Source organism: Mastomys coucha, unplaced genomic scaffold (genome assembly GCF_008632895.1).
Source record: "Mastomys coucha isolate ucsf_1 unplaced genomic scaffold, UCSF_Mcou_1 pScaffold9, whole genome shotgun sequence".
Classification (NCBI taxonomy): Eukaryota; Metazoa; Chordata; class Mammalia; order Rodentia; family Muridae; genus Mastomys; species Mastomys coucha.
In genome coordinates, this window is record NW_022196915.1 from 52,888,804 (window position 1) to 52,894,386 (window position 5,583).

The window sequence follows — 5,583 nt, forward strand, 5'->3', positions numbered from 1 at the left end:
GCTTAACTTTTCCTAGCTTCTTTTTCTCCATTGACAACATGGGACAATAATACTCTGCTTACCTTCTGGAAGCCTTGTGAAGGCAGAGAAGGAATGAAAGCCCATTAGTAGTAGTAGGACACAAAGAGAAATCACTCCCTGGCTACCACTTGTCTATCTTCCAACAATGTACATGACCACCACATCCCAGTATTTTGTTCATTCTGCCAGGAGCTTTTTACAGGGGTAAGTGTTTGTCTTCAGCCTTTCCCACCTAAGGTGTAAATATTCCCATCATGGCTGACTTCAAACCACCACTGTATACCACTGAATTCCAAGTCAGGATGAGATGGTGACCAACAAACTGGCATCTTCTAGTACTGTTGAAGGAACTTGCCTGCACTCCCTGGTTATTTGAATTTCTCATCTGTAGCCTTAACCCGTTTCTGGCTTTCAACCTTTGAAAAGTCCTCTGACCCCCAGTTCATGAGCCAAAGCCCTATGTTTTCCCCAGACTTGGCTCTCCCAGCACCAGTGACCACTCCACCCTGTATCCTAGTCTGCCCTCGGCCCTCCAAGTGCTGTCCAAGGCATGTCCATACCATGGTACCAGTGAATTGTGGCTCTGAGCCACTGTGGACTTCAGCGTACTTCTTAGGCCCCAGAACTGCCCAGGCTGCCGGCAAAGAATAACAAACACAAGGAAATGGGCCCACATTAAAACAGGAAACATTTTGATTGGCTACAAGAACTTCTTGGCTCAAACCTTCAAAGGGTACTCCAGGGGCCTATTGAGTCTCCGAGTCCCTAATAATCTTCTGGAAGAAACTCAATTATGTTCTTCCTAAATGGCAAGCCATCTACCTGCCCAAAGGAGGTAGGACTGAAGTAGGATTTAAGTCTCTTCCAGACAATTCAGCAAAACTACCAAGCTCCGCACTCCCAGCCTGAGAAAGGTTCTAGGATCACCACAGGGAAAAAAAGTCCTTTGTTGGGTGGACATTGTAAGGCAGTGTTATCATAACATATACTATCACATACCAGGGAGTTTACACAATAACCTGATTTCCCAGAATGATTCTGCAGATGGGAATTATCCTTATGTACTAAGAGAGGACACTGACGCCTACAGAGATCAGCTTTTCCAGGCCATGGAGCCAGTAAGTGGCAAAGACTTGAGGCTACCATGATGCCTGACTCCAAAGTCCACAGTGAGTGATATCCCCAGTGTTGTGGCCCAGCGGCCCTAGAGACAAGTTTGAAATCCACATCTGAATGAGTCAAGTGGATAAGCATTCATCTTCCTGACATCATGCCAACCGCACTGCTGACTAACACCAGTTACCAAAGCTACCAGGTTGGTGTCAGCGTCCACTGCCATGAGTGAGGGCTAGGTATTAAAGCCCAGCCACTGACTGGTTTGATGGTTAGAGATGGAGGTTGCGTGAATCAGAGTTTCCAAATTGTGGTTGGGGGACAGATGGTGGCCTTGACAATGTTTTCATGTGTCTACCACAAAATCTGATATGTAAGGATCATGCAGAAAACTCACGCTGTGGCCCACTGAATTCAATTTTGGTTTTGTTCTGTTTTGAGTTTTTGCTCTTGCTTTTTTGAGACAGGGTCTCACGTATCAAGGCTGGCCTTGAGGTTGCTAGGCAGCTGCAGGTAACCTTGAATTCTCTTTTAGAGTTAGGTGTGTGTGTGGATACACCTCTCTGTGGGAGTTGCATGCATATGAGTGTGTGGATAAGCATATGGATTTGGATACATGCAGCCAGTGTGGGACACTGGATGACTTCCTCATTTATTCCCTTCCTTAGTGCCTTGAGGTGAAGTCTCAGAGAACCAAAAACTCACGTCAGCCAGTCTAGCTGTCCCGTGAGCTCTTGGGACAGTTGCCTCTGCCCCTCAATGCTCTCGTTACAGATACACACCGTCTCTGCCCCTCCGTGTGGTTACAGATATTTGAAGCAATGCTCAGCTTTCACAAGGGTGCTGGGGACTTAAACTCAAGTCCTCATGTATGCGTAGCAAGTGCTCTTCCCCACTGAGCCGTCCCCCAGCTCCTGACCTCAGACTCTTGGTTCTCCTGGCCCCACCTCTCAAATGCTAGGAGTACAGGTGTATGTCACCACATGTTTGCTCGTTTGTTTGTGACATAACCTGGCCCAGTCTTGCCTTGGCCTTCTACTCTCTGCTGCTCAGCCTTCTGAGTCTGGTGATTACAAACACTGGCTGCCACTTCCAGTGTTGAGTGTATTCAGTTTGAAAGGTATCCTCTTGTTCTTGAATCCCATACACTCTCTTCTGTATTATAATATATGTAATGCTCATTCCTTTACAAAACGCCAGCAGTAACTTTCAGCAATTTTGGTCTGAGGTCTCTGCAGCTTATTGGCTATACCACCTGAACCAGGTGACCTTTTTAGGTCCGTTTTCTCTATTGAGACATGAAGCTGATGTTATCTACGAGTCTTTCTGAAGACTCAGGGGCATTGCAATACACATGTCGTTTGTTTGTTTGTACCTGGGAGTTAGCAAATGAAAGAACTGAAAAGCTAATTTAACAGCAAGGCCAGGTTTTCAAAGCCCACCTCAGCAATAAATGTGGTAACCTCTACAGCCCAGTCTGTCTCTCCAGCTCAAGCTTGCCTTCCGGTGTCCATCTGTTCACCTGGAAAGCTTCCCCCGACCCCGAGTTCCCGCTCTGCCCACACAAGTTCCCCTGCCTGACCTGAGAATACAGAAGAAGCATGTTCCATGGAAGGGAGCCCCACGGTAGAGAGCCCAAAGCGCCAGCCACTCAGACCAACAGAAGTCAGAATGTCACGAGAGGCACACTTTGTTTCCACTCTGTCTCTGAGTCATTTCCCCTGGCTGTTTCCACATCAACAAAATGGGGAAGGCAGGCCTTTCCTATCTCAGGGCCTGCTGGGCACAGGCACTTAACTAATTGCAATGACCTTGCAGTCTTGGGGAGCCATTCCTGAGCTCCTGGACCCAGCTGTGCCCCAGACTCCATGCTTCACCTGCTGACTTGGTCCTTTCAACCCCCAGGTCCCTGTGGGGCCAGCATTCTATAGCTCTGGGACCCCCAACCTGTCATTTGGTTAATCTCTTCCCTTCTTTCCAGGCAAAGGAATGAACCTGGAAGGTTGTGATTACTGCCAGCTATAATTCAGCATAATTCAAAAAGCATTTGAGACTCCACCACATTTTCTGCTCCCCACCCCCGCACCCATTACCCACTCGGAGCCTTCTGTTACCAACACCTGCCTCCCTACAGGTCAGCTGGCTCTCTGAAGAGCCCGAAATCCAGTGCTTTTCCTTCCTGTTAAGGGAGCCTCTGCTCTCCCCATTAGTTTAAGGCTTAGTCCTTGCTGCTGGCCAGATTCATCTCCCTCCGGTTTGACCTTTGGGTTCCATTGCTTTCTACAACCTCTGGCACTCATGGTGGCATATGTGATCCCACCACTGAGACAGAGATGGGGAGAACATGAATTTCAGGCCAGACTGAGCTATGGAGTAAGACCTTTCCTTTTAAGACCTTCCCTCTCAAGCCAAGCAGGGGCTGGAGAGAGCCCAGTTGATGCTTACTACACACGCATGAGGATCTGAGTTCAATCCCCAGCACCCAAGTAAAAATACCACACACACACACACACACACACACACACACACACACACACACACACACTTTAAAATTCTGGCACTGGGAAGACAAAGATAGGAAGATCCTGGGGCTCACAGCTTAGCCTAGCCAGCAAACTCCAGTGGGAGACCCTGTCTCAAAAAAATCAAGGTGGATAGTTCCTGTAGAATAACTCTGTGGCTCACCTCTGACTTTTACATCCATGTTTGTACATGAGCACACACAGCTGCACACATGTGCACAGAGACCAAAAACAAACACCAAATTAATAGTAACAATAAGGATAATGAATTCTAAAAACCACAATTCCTTTATTGCCTATTTGCCAGTTTATGAATGGTATTTTTAGCTGGTGTTTCTCTTTCCTCCCCTCTTTCCACTTTTTTCTCTTCTCTTCCTCTTCCTTTCCTTCCCCCTCTGCCTCTCTCTTCCTTCTCTACTTTTCTGAACTTCTGGAGCCATGCCAGAGCTTGATGATATGAAGCCAAGCAGATAAGAAAAGAGGATTTCTATCCAACAGCGATCCATAATCCAAAAGAAAGAATTTAGTGCATGCTTGTGTGTATGTGTATATACACACTCATACACACACAGACACACACACACACAGAGACACACACAGACACACCATAACATAAGATGGGCCCTAAAGTGTCCTGCTTGACAATCACTGAGCAGGACCTGTTCACTAGGCTTTGGGACTCTGGAAAGTATGATCCAGAAGACCAGGAAATGAAATGACATACTTGGCTGGGAATAAGAGTGGGAGAGGGGTCACTGAAAAACAAGACCAGAAGGTGACAATGTGTTATTAAAAACTTTGAACCTCATATGGTGGGGGAAAACTTTTATTTTTTAATAACTATAACCTGGCAATAGGGTGACTCACTCTATGACCTCAGAGGCAGCAGGGGCAGTTAGGAGAAAGCCTGGTGAGTATTCAGCTCCTGGCAGTACACAGGGATGCCTTGGTTCATAGCATGTGCCAAATTCTCTGGTGCATGGCCATTTTCAACCACTGGTATGATCTCTCAGAAGGCAGAGAAATGGGCACTGGCTCATGAGAGTGCAGTCCAGCCTTCTCCTGTCTGGATAGTAAGAGTTGGGGGAAGGAGGACAATTTTCACAGTTAGAGGCTCCCAGCCCACCTGTGACCTTTGACCCCCCCACCCTAGTTCACTCAGTGGTTTCTCCACCTACTCCGGCAAGAGAGAAAGGTGTCAGGTACATGGAAGGAAGCAGGGGGGGGCAGGCCACAGGCCTTCTTCTGAGAAGCTTGCTCCTCTCAGAGCCGGAAGACCTTTCAGAACCCACACTCTCTGGCATCTGTCAGTCCAGGCTTAATTCTCCCCTGACGGCTCCACTTGCAACAACCATGTGTGACACAAAATTGGTTCTTGGGTAGGGAAGCCTGAGCCATAAGCAGCCAGAGCTTTGTTTGGGCATTTGACTGAGTTCTCACCCCATCTTCTTGAGAGGTTAGTGAGCAGGCCAGACGGTAAGTGGGGAAGTCCTAAGTTTTCAAACAGCTCTTGTTGGTCAATGCCCATGAGAATCTAGCAGGAGGAAGATGCGTGTTCTAGCTGTCCCTGCCTTTGAACTCCATACAGAGAGCTTACAGTTACTGAATGAGAGGTATCAAGTTGAGATGGAGAGAGATGACATTAATGACAGACCAAAGCAGATTCTTGGGAGGGAATGGATCAGTCAATACTGTACTTGCCTTGCATGCATGAGGACCCAGTTTACTCCCCAGAACCCATGAGGGAAAAACCAAAACAATTCAGGAGTGCTGACTTAGTCTTATAATCCCATTGTTGTAGAGGTAGATGGGCAGACCAGCCATCCTAGACTAGCTGGTGAGTTTCAACCAATGAAAGATTCTGCTGGGCAGTGGTGGCGCACACCTTTAATCCCAGCACTTGGGAGGCAGAGGCAGGTGGATTTCT

General features: G+C 47.6%; 1 protein-coding gene across 5 annotated transcripts in view; it reads right to left on the minus strand.

The window, feature by feature from the left end:
- Ptk2b (protein tyrosine kinase 2 beta) overlaps positions 1–5,583 on the minus strand; it is a 127,470-nt gene that overhangs the window by 63,303 nt on the left and 58,584 nt on the right. Inside the window, exon 1 of one of the 5 annotated variants that reach the window (XM_031362838.1) lies at positions 2,717–2,808. The exons of the other annotated variants lie outside the window; for them this stretch is intronic. The gene's annotated coding sequence lies outside the window, so the exon portion shown is untranslated. Of the gene's footprint in view, positions 1–2,716; positions 2,809–5,583 lie in introns of those variants that run through there. 5 annotated transcript variants of the gene reach the window in all.